General features: G+C 34.0%; 1 long non-coding RNA gene across 1 annotated transcript in view; it reads right to left on the bottom strand.

Moving 5' to 3' along the window:
• Window positions 1-2857: 2857 nt before the first annotated feature.
• Window positions 2858-23009, bottom strand: part of LOC147915781 (uncharacterized) — a 109966-nt gene continuing 89814 nt past the window's right edge. Inside the window, exons 3-4 of the long non-coding RNA XR_015553778.1 lie at window positions 15350-15381; window positions 2858-4203 (exon numbers count right to left, since the gene is read on the bottom strand). This is a non-coding gene — a long non-coding RNA (uncharacterized LOC147915781). The remainder of the gene's footprint in view (window positions 4204-15349; window positions 15382-23009) is intronic.

The following is a 23009-nucleotide window of genomic DNA, read 5'->3' as shown; positions in this document are numbered from 1 at the left end:
AGTTCAATATATGCATATTTTATTACCCTTGAGATTTCCTTTTTGACCCATGAATATTTATGTGTGTTGTTTAATATCCAAGAGTGTGAAGATTTTTCCATTGTCTTTCTGTTATTTATTTTCAGTTTGAATCCTTTATAGTCAGAGAACATATTGGTATGGTTTCAATTACTTTAAATTAGTTGAGATTTATTTTATGACTCATTATATGATCTATTTTGATGAATGTCCCATTCAGTTTTGAAGAGTGTATATTATCCTGATTTTCAGTGGAGTGTTTTATAAATGTCATTTAGAATCCACTGGTTGATGATATTTTTCGGTTTTTCTATATCCTTGTTAAATTTTTTCTAGTAGTTTTATTAATTACTAAATAAAGAGTGTGGAAGTCTGTAACTATAGCTGCAATTTGTCCATTTCTCCTCTCTAGTCTGTCACTTTTTGCTTCACGTACTTTAAAGAACTATAGTTTCGTGCATAATTTTTAAGATTGTTATATCTTCTTGGTGAATTGAATCTTTTATCAATATAGAACGTCCTTCTGGGGCAGGCCCTGTTGCATAGAGGTTAAGTGCGCGCGCTCCACTGTTGGCAGCCGGGGTTTGGATCCCGGGGGCGCTCCGTCGCACCACTTGTCAGGCCATGCTGTGGCGGCGTCCCACACAAAGTGGAGGAAGATAGGCAGGGATGTTAGCTCAGGGCCAGTCTTTCTCAGCAAGAAGAAGAGGAGGATTGGCATGGATGTTAGCTCAGGGCTGATCTTCCTCATACACACACACACACAAATATATATATATATATATATATATATATATAAAACATCCTTCTTTGTCTCTCGTAATTTCATTTGCTCTGAAGTGTACATTATCTGATATTAATATAATTACTCTCACTTTTTTTATTAGTGTTTACATAGTATATATATATATATTTTTTAGCCTTTTACTTTTAACCAACCTGAGATCAGGTTCTTGTAGCCATCATGTAATTAAGTCATAGTTTTCACTCTATTCTACTAATCTCTGTCTTTTTATTGTTGTACTTAAACCAAAGTCATACGTCACTTAACCACCCGGATATGTTCTGAGAAATGGGTCGTTAGGCAATTTTGTCATTATGTGAACATCGTAGTGTGTATTTACACAAACCTAGGTGGTATAGCCTACTACGTCTCTAGGTATATGGTACTAATCTTCTGGGACCACTGTTGTATATGTGGTCCGTCATTGACCAGAATGTCGTTATGCGGCACATGACTGTATTTACAATCCATGTAATTATCAATATCTTACAACTTGTCTGCTACGTTATTATTTTCTTTCTGTTTCTTCCTTTTGTTTCTGAATCTTCTTTTCTGTCTTCCTGTGGGTTACTTGAACATGTTCTATTATTCTACTTTTATCTATATATAGTGTTGTTGACTATCACTTTTTATAGTTTTTTTAGTGGTTGTTCTAGAGAGATTACAATATACGTACACAATTTGTGTCCATCTACTAGTATCACCATTTTATCATTTTCACTGGTATGTAAATACCTTAACACCATTTAGCTCCTCCCACCGACCCAGCTTGGGAGAGCACTGCTTTATTGCTTCAGGCAGGGAAGGAGGACAGGACTATGCTCACAGGCAACTCGGAACCATTGCCACCTCCTTAAAGCAGGGTTGGTGTCGAAGTCACGGCTCCACCAATGGACTCTGCTGCTGTGGCATATATTGGGGTGGAGGAGGTGCATAGTTTCTTCTTGGTGTTTACTGGAGCAAGCATGGTTAAAAGTTTCTTGCCCTACTGTGCTACCAATTTCCCAGTCCGTAGGCTAGAGAGAGCAGACTTTTTGGGAGACTATATTTTTTTGTCTATATCCATTGGCATTTATAAGATGTGTGCTTCTCTAGGATGCATAGGCCAGGATGCTTATGAGGCGAGAAAAAAACCAAGGAAATTCACCACTCAGTTGTCGCTTAAGCCTCAAGGTCCCTAGCCAGTCTGACTTATTTTCTTTATTTTTTCAGAGTCCTCTGGTGGGTAATTTATGCATTTCATCCCCAAATTTTTGTTGAGATAAGCAAGAGGAATAAAGTGGAATGCACTTCATTTTGTCTGGAATTGGTTTATCATTCATGCCTTCAGCTTAATCTTTAAATATCATTTCAAAATTGCAAGAAAATCAACATAGTAATTTAAAATTAATAGATAGCTGATATTAGGTCAAATGAAGGTAAGATGTGGCCTATTCAAGATTAGGGCTTCCAAGAGAAATTTCCACATGAGAAATTTTAAAAATAAAAGTAAAAATAAAACAACTTTTTAGATTAGTAATAGTGACTCTTTAAGAGTGTGATTCATGATAATAGTGGAGCTTATCCATATCAGAGTATTAGCAGATGGAGGTAGGTTGGGAGCATGGTGTAATATGAAAATAAACACCACAACAACAATTAAAAAAAAAAAACTCGGGAGATTCTGCTGTACTTCCCCAGAAGGGCAAGTCTCCTTCTTTTTTTGAGAGTCATTTGTGAGACTGAAAATCAAATGAAAACTAACATAATGTCTTTTTCAAAATGTGTAATGACAATATAGCCAGATGGTTGGTGAATTGCCAATTCAACTAATCTGTGTGCTTATAAAAACAAACAGGTTTATTGAACTAAAATATAACCTTACGGGAAGTGAAAAGGTTGTATAAAATGAACTTCTGAAGTATCTATGTGATTATTGCAATATTTTTCCTTTTAAAGACTTGTTAAGAAGAAGTAAAAAGGAAGATAATAATTGCATTTAGGCATTGTTTTAGAAGATATAGATCTCCTTAAAATTCACCAAAAGATTCCTAAGTATTAGTATCTTTCCTGTACTAATAAGGAACTGAGGTATAAAAAGGATTAGGATCAGCACAAACTAAATCAGCAAAGAAGTATGAATGTTGGTAGTTTGGCCTCAAAATTCAATCTGTCAGTTACTTACTGCACTGCCTCTGTGGTTAAAGACACACTACTCTAGCTGTAACAGTGGGGTTAGAGAGCATTTCTAAGGTTGTCGAGAAAAAACAGTTGATTTTAGCCAAAGATCAGCATCACAATTGATTTTATTATAAACGCATTCTATAGTTACTAGAAGTCTGAAATCGCACGTAAAAAACATAAGGTTACAAGGTGTTTCAAATCAACCCGCTGTCCACCATACGCCGTGGATAACATTGTAATACTATGTAACAGTAAGAAAAGATATCCATGAATATATTGAGTTATATGAGATTATTACATAGAAAAACTGAAATGACCAAAGGTGGAAGAGTGTCTAGTAAAAGGTAGACTCACCACCTCGAAAAGAAAGAAATAAATAAGGGCAAAGTTGAGAAAAAATACAATTACTCTCCATGTTTCATATGTGCACTAGATGACACTATGATGCTATAAATCTATCTGTGGATCTATGTGAAGTCTTAAAAGATTTTTAGGAACATTAAGAACATTTGAACAGTTATAAAATATTGTTGTTGGAGATCTGCTTGTTTCTTTTTGTTATTGCCATCTACAGCATAAAATTAAAAATGAAGACTGAAAGAGATTTTTTCCCCCTTAGGACATAGGAAAAAATATTGAAACCATGTTTTACTAGGTGTATCAAACCGGTGGATTATGTGTATAAAAAATTGATACAGGCATAAAATATGATATTTGAATATAATTTGGAATAATTAATGCTGGAAATATTGATACGTAGTTTTAAAGAAAATTATGCATATTTGACAATTTGGCAATTCCCAGCTTGTCTGGGAAATGACTCTTGTTACTGTAAACCTTAGTTCACTTCACCAGAGGTTTGATCTAGTATAGCATTTATTACCTACAGCTTATTTTAACAATACATGAATATAATTACATGTAATTGATATTGTAATTAATCTAAAACATACAATATTTCCAGGCATAACATTATGATTATGTGTCACTGAGAACTCTTATCATCAATCTGTCCTTCAGCTACTGAGTTACTTTTAATCGATATTATCATCTCCTTTAAAACATGATCTTATAGTATGTATGGTAGTAAGCTTTTGAAAACCACAAAATTAACAGTGAGCTCCACTGATACGATCAAGGCTGGAGAAAGGAGAACTGAGCTTGCGAGTATCCCTCTCGTAGGTGGTTTGGGCAATCCCCGTAGAGGTACCAGTTGGGTAGAATGGTATGGTTGATATCTAGGATGGAGATGATTGGAAAAAGTTAAGGATCATGCAACTAAGTGCCTGAATACAGCAAAAAACAAAACTAGAGAAGCTGAATATTCAAGGATTGAATATTAGACCAGGAAGTGGCAATAGAAATGAGTTCAGAAGCAGGGCAGCTGGAGGAATAAATTCTGAGGGAGAGAAAGAGAAAGGATGAAGAGAGAGAAGTCAGGACATTTACCTCATAGAGAATCTTACAAATGGCTGTAGGTTATTTGATATGGATAAATTGGCTTGGTTCAAAAGTTTAAAGTCATGTTTGCATCATTTAGATAAAACCAGATATTATAAGGGAAGTAGAATTTTCCAAGTTAGACCTTGGTTAATTTTTTAAATGGAAAAAATCAGATAATCCATATTTAGAGTTAAAATGTACATATACATATGTACACACTCTGAAAAGAAACATTACCAATTTTAAAAGTGAAAAGCATGCCTTTGTTTTTTCTAGGTGAATGTATATTTCTTCAAAGAATTGCAAAGACAGAGCTAAGTAAAAACATTTATACAGTTGATAAAATTTTGGAAACTAATTCCCTAAAATAATGACTAAATTATTGTAGCTAAATTTCAAACAGTGACCTGGTTAAAGAAAATTGTCTTTTATTACCATTATCATAATTGCACAGCAGTAATGTTTTGTAAATTTTAATTACTGTGATAAAAACTCTTTATAATTATGGATCACTTACTTTTTATTATTTGAATAATATCAAGCCTTAACACTATTTCAAGTTCTTTATGTACTGATTTGAAATATTCCAAAATATTGCTACAGCTTCTTTATAACTTTATTAGCTATTAAAATTTTTGAGAATTAATCCCATATAAACTGTAAAAACTGGAAATCCTTATTCTTTAAGGAGAGGACATATTTCACATTATTATTAAGAAGCATCTCAAATCTCTTTTCTGGAAAGACTTGGTTTCATGTACTTAAAGCAGTGCACTTTTTCTTTCCTTGTGCAAGTGCATATTTCTACAAAAGTGGTGGTGGCACTTTATATATTAAGCAATTTTTACCAGAAAGCTGCCAGAAGCATGAGATAAAATATCATCTATAAAAAATTGTTCTGTTAGGGAAATTCTAGATTGCTTTTCCCAAAATATTTAACTGAATAAATCCCTTTTTCACAAGCTATGTATACGTTTATAAAGGTGTACTTGTATCCCGTACAATGTGATACACTTAGAATTTCTGATCAACTTTTTTAGGAAACAGTATCATACTATACCAGTTAGTAGTTATTTTACCTTAAAGGTTTATACATGTTAGCAAAAAAGAAAATAAAAAAATAAAATGTTAACCTTTTTGTCTCTGTGGTCTTCTGTCTTCTTTTCATTTTGCCTTTATTTTCTCTCTCTCTTATAGTCATACCCATCCTGTTGTTGTACCATAACAGAAAAACTACTATAGATATTATAGTCAGGCTGATTTAATTTGATTTTAAACTTTAAAAAGTCAATTGACTTCCTACTCATTCAAATTTATTCATAATTAAAATAATGATAAAGTTATCTACTCTTTTAGATGTAGTAGGGGTGGGCTGGGAGTTAGCATTCTACCAGATAAAATAAAAATATTCATACATTCAGGAACTTAATAAAGGCCCTAATTCAGGAGTATATAAGAGCCGACTTTCCACTAGAAAGAATGTTTACCAATATATTTTTTTAATTAAGATATAATTGGCATATAACATTGTATTAGTTTTAGGTATACAACACAATGATTATATATATATGTATGAGTATATATATATAATATATGTAAAACATATATAAATGATCATCGATGTTTAGTTAATAATAAGTTTAGTTAACATCCATCACCACACGTAGTTACACATTCTTTTTCTTGTAATGAGAATTTTTAAAATCTGTGCTCTTAGCAGCTTCCAAATATACAGTACAGTATTAGCTGTAGTGACCATGCTGTACATTACATCCCCAGGACTTATTTACCTTATAACTGGAAGTTTGTACCTTTTGATCACCTTCACCCATTTCGCCCACTCCCCACCTCCTACCTCTGGCAACCACCAGTCTGTTTTCTGTTTCCGTGAGATCAGTTTTTTAGATTCCACATATAAGTGAGGTCATACAGTATTTGTCTTTCTCTGACTTATTTCACTTAGCATAATGCCCTCAAGGTCCACCTGTGTTGTTGCAAATGGCAGGATTTCCTTCTTTTTTATGGCTGAATAATATTCCATTATATATGTATCTCACAATTTCTTTATCCATTCATCCATTGATGGACACTTTGGTTGTTTTTTCCATGTCTGGCTATTGTAAAAAATGTTGCATGTTTAGGAGTATTATAACTAAAGATTCTAAGGTACCCTCTATACTGCTGTGGCAGCTATGGTTTATTTCCAGAGTTAGACTCAGACTACAGGAGCATTCTCTCCTGCTAAAATATGGGATAATTTTGAGGACAGAGGGAAACATAAATTCAAAGTCAATTGTCCTTACCCTAAATGGAACATACCTAGTGCCATTCCATCACACTGGATGGAAGTTGCAAAGAGCTAGATGGAAGTTGCAAAGAGCTAGATCAAGTGCTGCTTGGAAATCAATGGGTTGTCATCCCATTTTAAACTCCTGTAGGAGACACTGTGAATGATAACTACTATTAACATAATGAGAGTATATTTTGGGACTAACTCTCATCTTCTCCTATTTAAGACAGGCAGTGGAGTAGATATCATATTGATAGTTTTTATTTGCTTGTGGGTTTTTTATTTTGTTTTGACTTTTTCAGTCTCTTTATCTATTCCACATTGGCAGATTGAGGTGGAATATAATCAGTGTCAGGATTTTTAACAATAGGGGATAGTCTCTGAAGGATGGGAGCTCTAAAAGAGGGATGTGTAGACACACACACACAGACACACACACACATTCACTCACTTCCCAGGAAAGATGGTATAAGTAGGATGATTGAGGGAAAATAATCTCAACTTGATACTGATTATGATAAATATTGAAAATGATACTTTATGTTTGGTGCTCAACTGAATATTATACTGAAGGAGAGAGGATGAGTGGTCTGACCTTTATAAAATCCTTTCTATTTATCTTTCACAGTTTTTTTTTTCCCCTTCTGCCTTACTCATTACATCTTCAGGTCCTGCCTAAGAGTTAAAGTGGAATCCTCCATTCTTCACCACCCCTTCTTTCTCCGCCCCGCTGCTGCATCTTACTAAGAGGAGTCTCATGTGCGTGTGATCACCGTCTATCTATATACTACCTTCTCTATCAACAGATGCAACTTTGTGCCCCTTCTGACTGGAGAAGCAGGTAGAAAACATGTAGCCTAGTTTGCCCTTCCGAGAAGAGACGCAGAGAAGGTTTTGTATACTCTGGAACTGGAACTGCGTGCTTGTCCATCTGATTAGGAAATTTCAAAATCCCATGCATCTGGAACATGTAGTATAAGTGGGGCCAACTTTGGATGGGCAAATCACTTTAACTCCATGGATTTCTCATCTCATGGACAAGGACATTATCATAGGAGAGTCAGAACAGAGCACTCTTTAAAGAAAACCCAGTTGTTGGGTTTAGGAAAATAATTCTCATGCAGCAAGAAAACAAACAAACAAAAACTAATATTTGTGCTTATGTGCCAATGTGTGAGTGTGTGTATGTATGTGTATGTGTATCGAGTAGTGATAAGGAAAGGAAAGTAGTGATAGAGAAAGTGATAAAGGACAAATTAGTAGCTTAGAGGTGTAGGTAATTCATCATTTTTGATGTAAGACTTCCCTAGAAGCAGACTTTGAGACAAGGATTCTGTGCAAATGATTTATTAGTTAGTTGATCTCAGGAGAAACTGGTGAAGGAAGTAGAAGGAGAATGATAGCCCAGCAAGAATATGATTTTAGGTGAAATCCTGCTCTTCATTTAGCTTTATAGGAAAGGAAAGTCTGGGGCCAAAATTCCCTCATGGGTTCTGTCATGCCTTGAGGCAAAGGAGCTGGGATTCCTTATCCTTTCACCAGTCAGTCAGTCATTGGCAGTGGGCTATCCTACAACTGCCCAGGCACTTCCAGCTCTTCACCCAAAGCTGAGATAGTAGCCTCAGCATAATCTCTTTTGTCAACTCCACAAAATATGGAGCATGGGCCCATGACGGGATACCAGGGATCTGGGACGAGGAGTATGGGACACATTCTCTGTAGACGTGAAGTCAGGATGCAGTTGATAAATAAGGTCTCAGTAAAAAGATCAGGGCTCAGGTCCCGAGGAGATTTAAATGATTATGATGATCATCATCATCATTATTATCACCAACATCACACTTAGTAGGAGCAAATCGAGGAGAATTTTGAAGGATATGAAATGAAATATTAGATTTGAAATTTTTAGAAGTAAAGGGTAAGATATGGCTGTGAAAATGGCTATGGCAATAGGTGTCATAATACATAATTATTAGAAAAAAGAGAATATGGCCCTTTGATAGATCATCCAGGTTTGTGGCTGGAGGTAGATTGAAGAGGAACACTGAGACAGATAGAATCATCTTCAATTAATGAGAGGTGGTGATAAGACTTTCAGTATATTGTGGTAGAGTTAACGGGCTGAAATTTGCCAAAGCAGATAGAAAGTGCCTCAGAGAATCTGTACTTAATATATCGTATTTGTCTATTCAGAGAGAAAAAATAAAGAAGGAAAGATTTAGGATATTGGTTAAGCTGACCTATGTATGACCTATCACATTTGACCTTCAACATTTCTCTCTATATATATACCATCTTCCAATAGTTTTATCTTTTATCTAGTCTTTTATCCCTTCACAAATTATCACAAAAGGCAATGAACCTTTCTTCCTGAATTAATTTATTGACATTTCACTAATTATTTTCAAAATAATTCTCAAACAAAGCATTTTCTCGAGTTGCCTCGAAAGGTTATGTCAACTTATCAACAAAGAAGAAAGATAAAATTCATGTATCTTATGAAGACACATTTCGTTTTTTAAGAGCTGTTTTAGCATTATTATATGATAATTTATTTCTTTTGAAAAGTCATGGTACTTAACAAATAAGTAGAAATAATAAGGTCTCTGACTCTAAAGAGTTTATAATTTAATTTATAAGATTGATGTCTTAAGCCTTTTTAGTTGTGAGCAATGTGTTTGAAAGAACCTTTCTTTTTCTTTTTCCATTCTGGAGATTTCCCATGTATATCTTTACAATGAAGAAAGACATAATCACTGCTATGCTATTTTTTTATCATTGACAGAGCAAATAATCCTGCTTCACAAACTCAGGGTTATGATATGATTTGATCTTAAAATATGAGAAAATTATTTTCTATAACTCCTTTATTTTTAGTTATATCCATTCAAAATGGAAAGTAGCAGACAGAAGGGAATTAAAACACACACACACGTACACATAGGTTTCGGTTTAAAAATGGGCCAGAAGATTACAGAAGCTTTGATGACATTTTTAAAATATCTTAGCAAGGTAAAAACAATACAGTAAAATAATATCCTCAGAGCCAATCAAACTGGGACTGAGAAAGTAATGCACAGCAGTAAAAGTAAAATGAGGACTACTTAAAAATAGACACTCTTTACATTTTAGTATTAAAACCAATATTTGTGTATTATTACTACTTAATGCACGTAGCATTAATTTTTAAGGTAAACCTATCTTTATGAGATTTCTATTGTTTTGTTGTGTTTAGTCTCTGATTACAGATTGGCCAAAATCCATTCAGTAGAAAGGAAGATTCTTTTTAAAAAGGCCAACACTCATTAGTGTCATATTCCATTTGCAGTGAGGGCCGTTGTAAACTTATACTTGCCTGCTAAAATACATATACAGCAGATCACATTAGAGTCTCGTTGGCCAAGAATTCTCAGATGTCCTTCATTATTTACCTAAATAATGAATGCATACATTGCACATATTAAGTACAAAGCATTCTTAAGCAGCTTATGAGCAAAGTATTGATTTTAGCTTAACAGAATCTGAAAAAAAATGATATTTCAACCATTTATCTCATTTATTAATCTCAACCTTGATGTTCCTGCCAAGTGGTGATCTAGAATTTTTCTAATCCCTGCTGTCACAGGAATTTCACCTACTCTTATAGAAGAATATTCTTAAATATGACAAAGCTCTTCCTTGGGCACATCTGGTACAGTGGTAGAGAAAGTAGAGACCCCATTACCCACTGAAATATCATAAAACATAAGAATAGGAAACATCCACATTGGTACATTAACTTTATCTTATGACTATAACAAAATGCATTAAGGACTTATACAAATCACAGCATGGAATTAAGTCACCTGGTTACTACATCCTGAGCCAAATTTATGATGCAGGCTATGAATAAGCAACAAGCCTGGCTTAACAGCCATTGTTTCTGCAAGTGCAAAAATCTGCATTGTCCTGGCATATGAGTGACTAGGGAAGAAGAGAGGACTAGAACAATGAAAGAAATTTTCCCCTTGGTTTTCAGATTTCAGAAAATCCTGGATACAAACATAGAACAACCTGAAGGTTCTTTGTCAAACAAAATAGGCTTAGCATTGAGCTAGAAAGAAACATTTACACTAGAAAAGAAAATGCAGGCTTCATTACAGCCTACTTTCTTCTTCTTCCCTATGGTGAGGCTCATGGCAGCTAATACATTTTATATGCCACCATTCTGCAGCCATCATCACTAGAGAAGTATTCACATATATTTCTGGTACAAAATTTTTTAAAAAATCAGTTAAGTTCTCAGAATGCTCTGCCCTGAATTGGATGGCAAGCCCGTGGGTCAAATAACTATGTCTGGGTTGGTGGAGGTGAGGTGAGTTTTAAGAATATGGCAGCCTCCATGTCTGCAGCAGGCTGGACTAAGAGAAACAGCACCTACCAACCCAGATTAAATCACAGTTATCCCTCAGTTGAGTTAATGTCTCTTAAATTTTCTCTCTGCTGACCATTTGTTGGCTTTCCATCTTATTTCAAGTAGCCAAAGTAATCCTTTAAAAATGTGTCAGATTATATGAATCTTCTGTTCCGAACTCTCCAATGCCATGCCACCCCAACTCAGAATTAAAGACAAGGTCTTTTCATAGGCTACATACCTTTACAATCTGGGTTTCCATTCCCACCTGACTTCCTTCCTATTACTCCCCCTCACAACTTTCTTCCCTTGTTGTCTTTCCTTACACGAGCCAGGCAACTCAAGACTTTCCCACTTGTTCTTATCTTTGCCTGTAAGCATCTACATGGTGCTCTCTCTCTCAAGCCAAATTAAACCTTCTTATGGAGACTTTCTCTGACCCCTGTATTTAAAATATATACAACACCACAATTCCTTGCACTCTCTACTCCCTTATTACTTAATTTTTTTCCATAGCACTTAATGCCTTCTAATATGCCGTCAGATTTACCAAGAAGATGGATTGTGTGTTTTGTTCATAGTTGTATACCTAGTGCCTAAAACAATCTCTGGAATATGATATTTCCCTAAAAAATGTTCATAGTTAAATGAGGGTGGTATTCTGGGATAATATTTTCATAAATGTTAATTATAGACAGTTTAATTTTCCAAAAGCACATAGTCCTAAGTAAGTCTTAGGACTAGGTTTTAGAAATGAATTACTGTGAAGCCTGCATTTTTTAAAAAAAATTGGCATATGTGCCAAATAAAGTTCACAAAATTTATAATTTTTAATTTATTTAGTCCTTACATGAAGCATAAGATGAAGTTACTGATATTATCCACTTTTAAAAATAAGGAAACCAACCACTAGACATTATGTAACATAATCAATATCATACAGCTAATAAGCAATCTGTATTTAAAGCAATATTCTATAAGATGATGTTGCCATGACTTGTTTTCCTGACTACTGTTTTATATTTTCTTACATTCTGTAGTAAATATACATTACTTTCATAAGTTTTGTTTTTGAAATCCTGACAAGAATGTAAGTAAGTTTGGGCCAACGTCTATCCCCATTTTAATCACGGATCTTGGAATCTCTCTGAAGAATATGTTGAAAGCTCAACAGTGCTAGGAGTTTTACTCGGTGCAGTATACAGAATTCTGCCCTCCAGTTTTGTATCTAAAGTAGGTTTTTTTTTAAATACCTATACACATTCAGAAGATAGCTATGTAGAAGCTGAGGGTGGGCAGCATAACATTGACTAAGAGCCAATGTGAGGCCTGAAGGTATCTCAATTATTACCTGCATAATTAAATATAAAACAATAGGCGCTGTGCCTCTGTGATCAAATATGGATTAAATTAATTATGATATTGCAGTAATTTACTGATAATTTGTAGGCAAAATCTATTTAGATCTTCATCCAGTAAATCTGTCAAAGGAGAATATTTTATGTAGCAGACTTTTATATTATTATTACAGCTTGAATAGAAGAAGACTTTGTGTGTGTGTGTGTGTGTGTGTGTGTGTGTGTGTGTGTGTGTGAGGAAGATCAGCCCTGTGCTAACATCTGCCAATCCTCCTCTTTTTTTGCTGAGGAAGACGGGCCCTGGGCTAACATCCGTGCCCATCTTCCTCCACTTTATATGGGACACCGCCACAGCACGGCTTGCCAAGCGGTGCGTCGGTGCCCGCCTGGATCTGAACCGGCGAACCCCGGGCCACAGCAGCAGAGTGCGCACACTTAACCGCTTGCACCACCGGGCCGGACCCAAGAAGACATTTTTTTAATTTAGGTGTTATGGAAAAAACATAAAGGAAGACTGACAAATTTGACAATTGGAAATAAAATATGACCAATAACATAAAATAGGCAATTGTATCTATTGATAACTAATAAAAATCCCTATCATGTAAGAATATCTGACACAAATCTATAAGCAATACACCAATAGCTTATTAGAGTCAACCAATAAGCAAGCATGAGAAATGTATAATCTCAATAGTAAGCTAGTGCATGCAAATTAAGTCATTAATGAAGAGCCATTTACAGATATTCTATTGTTCCAGATTACAATAAAACTGAAATATAGATATATTGCCAAGACAAAAGATTCTTGTAAAACCATTAAAAATGCAATTTTAAAATATATATTAAAAATGTCAAAATGTTTATCTGCTTTGTTCTAAAAATGTGAATTCTTCAAATCTATAGTAAATTTATTTATTATAGCATTATTGATAAGTAAAAAAAGAAATAACTTAGATGTCAATTGTGACAAGCTACCTATTATTCCCTTAAATCTGTTCTTCCCTTATCATAATACAGTTTTTCCTGAGCACATGACCACACAAATAGAGACTAAATTTTCCAATCTTCTTTTCAAATAAAATTTGTTGTATGACCAGATTCTCTCTAACAGAATACGAGCAGAATGATGTACACATATTTTACATCACTTGCCTAAAAATAAATTACTTATTATTGCTTATTCTCTTTTCCCTTTCCTGAGAGTGAGGAGCTGTGCCAGCTTTGAAAATCAGGGCATAGCCATGCAGCCTGGGCGTGTGGATGATCTTGTGAACCTAAAAAGATCAGATTCGGGTGTTATTTTCTTAGTCAGGCCTTTTGTTTCAGATGGCTTCAAGATGACCACTAGTAAACTAGAGGAGATAAACATAGGTGAATATAGAAGTTACGAAATAAAACAGAGTCAGAAAGTTTGAGCAAATGAGTAGAAAAGATCACTGGTGAATTTAGGCTCCCATGGAAAATAAGTGTTTAAAAGAAAAATATTATCAAAGAAGCCACATGGCTAGACCACTTGGACCTCAAACCCATATTACCAAAAAATGTTTGCAAAACTTGCAAACCCAAAAAGGCACATGTCAAAGTCACCCAGATATGGCCGTGAAGGAAATACCACAATGAAAAATCAACAAGTGGAGATGGCTTGGAACATAGACAAGATGAACAAGAAAATTATATCCAAAGATAAGAATAAAGAGTTTTGAAAATATGTAAGCAAGGAACTTACTTCATTGTTTGGTCAGGAGTTTCATTGGTTCTCACTACTTTGTGTTTCCTGCTTTTCCTTTTAATAAGTAGAAATTATTGTTGCAGTTTTCCTTTTTCTACCCACCATTTTACCCAGTGTTTGTGTGTGATGAGCAGATATTTTGTCTTTTCATTAAATGGTAACCCCAGTCATTGGGACCCAGTCTGGACTTGAAGGAGAGCTTGTTCATCAACCAGAGAGAGACACTGAAGTCTAAGCTGAATGAATTTAATGGATGAAACAATGGGTTACTGCCATTGGAGAGGGTGTGAATGTGTTCTATTTGGGAGAAGAGTGCACAGATAACTTGCTGATAGAGATCCAGAGTATGGTAGAAAACTAATTGATGTCCCCCACAATTTGTTCACAGATTTCTTTATTAGAGCAGCTTCACATATACACTAAATTATAATAATGTTATAAATTAATGGTAGGAGAATTGTTGAATAGGACAAGCTACACATCCAAGTTGTAATAGTAAATATTAAAATGATAGCTATTGAAAGTAAAAACATGCTAAATATTAGGTTATGAAAGTAATTATAAAAGTATACACCACTGAAATATACTATAAGTATATACATGTAAAAAGACTGTGTGGTTATAAGCACTGCAAAATATATATCCAAATTATATTATAATATACTATAGTACTGCATTATAGGGTTGATATAATTGGTTTTATTTTTTCACTTTATTTTATTTGTCAGATGGAAAAAGCAACATTCATATTTGTTTGCTGTTTGAGTCTTTTATTGTATTGAACACAAATATACCTACATTTTGCATTCACACTCTGTTTTGTCATCTAGTCACGCTGGTCATCCCAGGCCACTGTAATCCTTTAAAGCTACATAGAAGGACTTAATCATTTGTGTGTGTGTGTGTGTGTGTGTAATTCTTTCCATTTATTTAAAATCAGATATCATTTTTTCTCTTGGCTTTTATGTCTCCAAACTGAATTAAAGTGGGTTTTATTTTTTTTTAAATACTAACCAGGAGATCAAAACCTGAAGTTCCTTTCAGATAAAACCACGTAAAGTTAGAATGGGTGTAAATGAATACCATACATCTAGAATTATGAGAGAAGCAAGTACAGAGCTTTGAAAACTTTTACATCCTTTTAAAGAAAATGGATCTAAAGCATTACCTTAAGTTATCATGTTGTACTGTATTGTGTACCTGTAGAAAGAGATTTTAAATAGTTACGGTTAATAAAATATATTCTCCATTACTTTACTATACATAAGGCATTAATTATGTGACAGAATTATCAGGTCCCAGCTTGAGAGAAACATAAGGTCTACATAAAGCCTATAAAATTTGAGGCAATTTTCCTAGGATTATAATTCTGGAGGAAATATGTGTCAGTTAATCAGTTAAGGTCTATATTTCTACAACTTTTATTTCTAAAACTTGTGCTGGGAGAAAATATGTCTTCAAATTTACTTATTCTATGCTTAATATTTTGGTAGCAATAGGAAGTTTGTATTATATTTTATTTTTAGTATTTCCTATGATGACATATTTTACATGATAACTAGATACCTTCCTTTATAGCTTCTAAGTTGTCCTCTGGATACTAGATGGGACCTGTGTTTTCTTGGATGTTAGGGAGAAAACACTTATTTCACTCTGCTATTTGTAATTGATGAGGAACAAGTTTTTCTCAGTTTGCTTTTTGAGTTGTCATCAAAAAAAATGTGCACAAAAGATGATAAGAAATATAAATTTAGCATCTCCACTGGAATTATACCATTTATAATTACATAAAAACCTCAGCAGGCAGAGTGTGGTCATATATGAACCAATCCCATATCTGTTTGTTGTTTAAATCCAATTAGAAAAATGAATAACCACCATTCATCTAAGATAATCTATACATAAGGTGGTCAAAATATTATCCCATTTCCACTGCTCACCCCCAAATTCAATTCCAGAAATCTCCACATAATAGCATAAATGTCTGAAATTGGATTGAGGGATTCCCCTAAAATCTGTTATAATGACCATAAAGTAGTGGCCACTAAATTGAGAGGAAGATAGACTGAGACAGAGTCTAGTAAGTGAAAAACAAGAATTCTCAAGCTTAGAAAAAGATTTACGAGTTAGGTCTTTGTATGTGTTCACACAGACATGAAACTCAACAGATGGAAATAGATTGGAAGCCTACTAAGATTTTTGTTTAAAAGAAAATGTTCACTCTGTTCTGTCCATGTCTTAAAACAATTTCTGGGACCTCATAAGGGTATCAGAAGGACATAGCCTGTGAAAGGTGTGAAACTCCCAATAAAGGCTAATTTTCCATGCCCACTTGCTACTGGAGAATTTTGGACAAGGAAGAAACTCCAAAAGTGCAAATCCAGCAGTCAAGGCAGACAAGAGATTTTTACCCAGAGAGCAGCATCAGGGCCCTGCACGTGGACAAATGCAGGAACATCATCACCAGGAAAGGTATCTCTCACTGTTCAGTCTCGGTATATGTCATAACAGCTGTTCACCTATGACACCTGTACGTTTTCCATTCTTTCCTCTCTGAATGGAAAATATTTTGTTTCACTGATTTCTTACCTTTACTTGTACATTGTATATTAATATTTTGTGGCAGACAACCTCTCTAGACCTGATGGATGGGACTGTAATTCCCTTAGACATACTCAATTTTCAGCTGGATAGAATTATTATGTAACGTTTTTGATTGGTTCTCTTCAGAGAGGGGTTCTGTATATGGGAGAAAAGGTGCACATGTAGCCAAAGGGACGGTCTGCCTTAGAGAATTCTAGTGGCCCTTTGTAATAGAATTCCCAATGTTTATAAGCATATGTGGTCTCCATGAACACAAACTACATTACCCAAATCACTTTGCAGTTAAATGTGGCAATGTGACTCAGTCCTAACCAATAAGCTGTAAACAGAAGTGTGTGGAAATTCTTTCTAAAAGGAGATGACACGCCCTTTGTCCTTGTAACTTCCGGCTACCTGGACTGCAGACTGCCAGAGATTGAGCAGCCATCTTGGACCACAATGTGACACACACAGGAAGGGAAAGCAGTAAGAGCGAAGGAATCTGTGCTATTTGACTCCAACTCCTCTATGACAAATAAATGTGTCTCTTAAGCCATCATTATTTGGGGGTTTTTGGTAACTGGTAACATTACTGAATCTTATCTAAAACAATATTCTATCTTCATTTTATATATAGGGATAACAAATAGTAGGAAAATTTTCCAAACATTATATAGCCACTACATGGCTGATGTGGAATTTATATGTAACTAATCTAACTTTAGAACTTTGTTTCTTAATCCAAAACTTGAAAAACTAAACTAATATTTGCTGAAAAAAAAATAAATGAGAGGTGAGCGTGCCAAAGTCATATTAGCTATTGCTTCTGAGAAAATGAAGAAGAATGAGAATGGGGGTGGTAGAGAAAATGATAAAAAATTTTAAGTTTTATTCGTAATATTTTCATTATTAAGTATAAAATTGATATGCTGATATGAAAAAATATTATCCATAATGAATTTTAGGTGAGATAAGATTAGTAATCTTATCTTTAATAAGATTTAATAATTACTAAGATTAGTAATTTAATATTCTATATTTTAAAATATTGTCAGTTTTTTAAGTGAAAGTGGAAAATACCGGTTAGTAAAAACAGCATAGGTTAAAAAGAAAACAGCAAATTATATATCTATGTGTGTTTATGTAAATATTTTGCCATGTTTAAATAAGTTAAATATTTTTAATTTTTTGAGAAGCTTTTCTTAAAAATATAGCAGTACTACTTGACACAAAGTAGGCTGCTAAATTAGTCAAACAAATAATTATTTATATTGAAAAGAAAGGGAAAAAGAGGAAACCGTAAATTAGTAATTAAAAGATATATGCTGTTTTATAAAAGGGCAGCTCTGTACTATTGCCTCTGGCGATGTACCTTTGTTTAGTAAAAGTATAAGGAAACTCAAAGAAGTGACTACTGTAAAAATGGAGATGGAGTTACTTTCGTAGAAAGGAGGGATTTATGATTAGGAGGACCCCATGGAAGAGTTTCTGGAATTGCTGTCAAAGTTTTATTTCTTAATCTAGGTGACTTGGGCAGAAAGGGATCATTAAAAGGGTGTTTTTTCTTTAGGTAATTAATTAAACTATACATTTATTTTGGGTAGTTTTCTAAATCGATATTTCATTTTAAAATAAATAGTTTAAAAATATTAATACAAGGCACTAAGCTCACTAGAAGATTCATTTCCTCCTCCCATCCCGGAAACCTTCTATCTAGAAAAACTTTAAGGGGAACATGACAATCATATTTAATAGTGCATTCTACAATTTTTTATGTTTTATAGTTATTGGTTCTTGTTGATGCTTCGGTGCAGTCTAGTTTTCTTTTTGTGGCTTTTTTTTCACACCAAAGCAGTTGCTTTCCAATATAGCAGTACTTGCTCTGCCTGTCAAAGCCCACTAATGTAATTAGGATGGGCTGGAAGATAACTCTTACATGGCACAGATTTGGAGTCCTGAAGTAAACTAGCAGAGGTATATGAAGAACATGAATAATACCTTCTCAAGCTATTTTGTGCTTCACATTGGTGTTAACAATTGCTCAAGATAAAAATAATTCAAATTCATTGACTCAACTATACAATCTATTTTCTTACTTCCCAATGCCAGATTACTCTGATGAATTATTAAATTAAGAATAAATATGATTGACAGTATGTTAAAACCTCGCTCAGACATAAGACTTAATTTAAGTAACCCATGATCTTTCAAATATAAAAGCTATAAAGTCAGCTGGAATTAATTTTGTTAGTTCAAATTTGTACACATATTTAGTGCTTACAATAAAGAACTAATGAATTTAAAAGTTCAAATTAATTTTAATCTACTACATATTAATTTTAAAACTATCTTTTTTATTTATAAAAATACTGAAGAGAAATATTTTTCTATGTTTTATGAACTTTACGTGTGCGCATATAAATTAATTCTGACCTACTTGTAGATAAAAACGTCCTCTTTTGTAGAGTTTGAATTCCTTTCTGAGCTAGAAATGTAGTCACAGGAGAAGAAAATAATTTCTTCTCTTGGTGTTTGTTTAATGTGTTTACAAGTAATCAAAGTATTGTATTTTAGAAAGTATTATCTCAAAACCTCCAAAAATTTAAATGAGTAAGAGGTATTTTTAACTATGAATTGAATAGTGTAGTTGCCTGTCTGCGTGCACGCTGGCCTAATAAAGTGTGAGAGTATGCTGAAGTCAGAGTGGGATTTCAACAGCACCAGGCAAGAACTGAAACAGATTAATGCATTCAGACTAATGATGGAGAAGACCCCAGTGACCACGGGGGCAGTTGATGTACATGAAAGCTTTTAAAATTTTATTCCTTGTTAGTTTGATCTAGCTATATTAAAAAAGATGTGTTAGGGAAGCAGTTTAAAATAAAAAGGTTCATTTGTCCCCTTCTGGACCAGAAAGTTACAGCTGCCCAATTTTACCTCTTATATGAAGGAAAATGAGTGAGAAAATTGATCTATGGCAGATCGGGCTCGAAGAATCTTAGATATATCTAATATTGAATTGTTCCACATCAACTCATATGATGACACAGATTGATACTCTGTCTTTCCCTAAAGATTTTTAGGAATTTAGCTCTGAAATAATGTAACCACACTCAGATGTTAATAGTTGATTAGGTCTTACTGAGTAATTTTTTCACAACATGCCCACACTATGGTCAGAAATACTTCTTCCCTGGGGAATTAATATCAAGTAATAGAATGATGAATAAATTTGCCTATATTTCCCATGCCTCAAATCATCTCTTATATGGACTTGCTGGAGCTGTGAAGATTAGACATAAATGTTCTAGCACTTTGGTCTGTTTCCAGGGTCTTGTTCTGGAACATCATCTCCCATTTACCTTCTAGGATGCAGAGCTTTGCCACATCCAGAAATACTTTATCTCATGCAACTGCTTTACTTCTATAATTTCAAACTTTCTTTGGCTTCTCTTTAGACTTAATCTTTCCTACTAATTCCACCCCTTTAAAACACATCGGCCTTATTCAAACTCTTCATTTTTATCTGGTCTTTCTGGTTTCATATCTGTCTCTGTAGCTTTGCTTTGGATCATCATTTCAGTCACATCTATCTAGAACTCCTCCCTCCTTTTTCCTTCTCATTAAAGAGAGGTAATGAATACTTTTATATTCTGGATAAGAAAGCAATGGAAACAAATATGTCTGAAACTACATCATTGAGCTTTACAGGAGTATATTATGAAATAAGGAAATAGAAAAAAATCACACATGAATCTACATCAATGATTAAAAACTATCTTATAGCAAAAATAAAGTACATTTGTGTGTTTGGAGAGTAAAGGGGATGGTTAATCCAAAAATATATACCCATTTGATTGGATCAAGAAATATCATTCAAGTCCTCCTAAAACAAAATAGTTCAACATGGATTTTATCCAATTTCTCAAATATTTCTTTTTCTTATCTTTTTTTTTTTTTGTCTCTGACACCAATAGCATTAAGAATCCTATCTAACATTTTACAGATGCCTCAGAGATGTCTGAGCAAACTATTTTTTTTAAGTCTAAGTAAAAAGAAGGATATAGCCATAGGTATAAGTATAAGGTATACCAGCAATTAAAAAGGTCAAAGAATAGGCCAAATTGAAGGTATACATTTGAAGTTGCTAACTTGACTGATGAGACTTTTTGAAAATTATTTTAAAAATTTATCTCCCCAAAGCAGAACTGATTATACTATTTCTAAAGAAATTCAAGAAATTTGCAAGAATTACCAATGCTACTTCTGCACATTCCCTACAGTAAGGTGCCATAAACATATTTTCCAATACTTTTACGTGTATTTTTCAAATTTCCAAGGAATTCTATAAAGCTGTGTAAATCCTTAATTTAGAGAAACTTGCTATGCATTTTAAAAATTCCTATATCCAATGCTAAAAGCTCCCAAAGATAGTCAAAATAAAAAATATGTGAAAATACTACTTATTTAAAAGATGTGCAAATATATCAAATAGCATGTCCATAGATAGAATTTAGGACAAATTAGCAAGAAAGCATGACCTTATTCTAAGGAAATTGTGTGTGTGTGTGCGTTAGTCAAGCTGAAACAAGCTCATGTGGCCTCATCCCTAACGCAGAGAGCTGAGCAGACCTGGAAGAAGAAATTAAGGAAATAGGGATAAGGGAAAGTTAAAGGCTCCCTTTCATTTGCCCAAGTTCCTACTAGTACGAGGGTGGTCCTGATACGGCCACAGATACTGGAGTATCAACTAGAACATTAATAGAGGTTTCTGTAAATTCAAAGCCCTAAGAGATACTGCTTTAGTTCAAATAAATTGATACTTACTTTGAAATAACAATAATTTACTGTTGTGTAAACTATTATAATGGAGACTCATGCTGGTATCTAAAATCATCTTAGTTCTTGTTGATTGTATAATTTAATGCAATAAAAAACACAATTTGTTCCTTAGAAGAATGACAAATTGTAAAGGAATCAACATAGGTCAGTTAATAATATTCTGCTCTGCTACTTAAACAAAGGAATTGCCAATGCTGAAATAGAAGAGAGAGAAGAATGATAGAAAAAAAGGAGATATAGAGGAAAAAAAAGAAGAAATTGAAGATAGTGAAATCTGAGACCTTAAAGAATATTATAAAATATACTAAGAAACCTGTATGACGTACGTTTTATATCTGCATTTAAGAATATTGGACATTTTAGACGTTCATTTTGAAACTGAAGCTTAAAGGTTCTGTGCCGTGGCATTAACAGTTTTCCAGGTTTTCCTTTACCTTTTTTGGTTGGACGTTTTCTTCTTAATTTGAAGGATTTCTTCATATGGTGTTGACTTTATGCTCTCTCACCTTTATCATGTGAAGCAAATACTTTCATGTGTTCTATCATTTGTCTTTTGACTTGCTTAGAATGGACTTGAAAGTGCTAAAATTTCTAATATTTTTGCAGTCTATTCTGTCATTTTCCTTTATATAACTTCTGATTTTCCTGTCTTGCTTAAAAAATGACTCAATTCTGAGGATTCTTCTCATATTTTTAATTTCATATTTAGAACATTAATTTGGAAATCATTCTGTCTAGGTGATAAAAAAATAAGCTTTATTTTTTCTAAGTGGAAAGACTCTTATGCAAACATTATTAATTTAAAAAAGAATCTTAGGGCCGGCTCCGTGGCTTAGCGGTTAAGTGCGCGCGCTCTGATGCTGGCAGCCCAGGTTCGGATCCCGGGCGTGCCCCGAGGCACCACATCTCCGTCCAACCCGAGGCCGAGTCCCGCGTACAGCAACTAGAAGGATGTGAACCTACGACATACAACTATCTACTGGGGCTTTGGGGGGAAAAAATGAATAAATAAAATCTTAAAAAAAAAGCATAAGCTCTAAAAAGAATCTTAATCATTGAATTGAAATATGCCTTAAATATATATATTTCCAATATTCTTTATTCTGCCATATAGACTTAACAAATCATTTTGTTCTATACTCCACAATGGGATTCTGATTGATTTTGAATTGCATGTTTACAATAAATTTAGCAAGGTATGAAACCATAAAATTGAGCTTTTCTATTCTAGAACATTATAAGCCTCTCCATTCTTTTTTTTTAAAGATTTTATTTATTTAATTTTTTCCCCCCAAAGCCCCAGCAGACAGCTGCATGCCATAGCTGCACATCCTTCCAGTTGCTGCATGTGGGACTCGGCCTCAGGATGGACGGAGAAGTGGTGCCTTGATGCGCACCCGGGA

This window comes from Ceratotherium simum, chromosome 12 (assembly GCF_057802395.1).
Source record: "Ceratotherium simum simum isolate JZ-2026a chromosome 12, ASM5780239v1, whole genome shotgun sequence".
NCBI lineage: Eukaryota > Metazoa > Chordata > Mammalia > Perissodactyla > Rhinocerotidae > Ceratotherium > Ceratotherium simum.
Note: the sequence above shows the minus strand (reverse complement) of the source record. Positions and strands in the feature narration are given on the sequence as shown.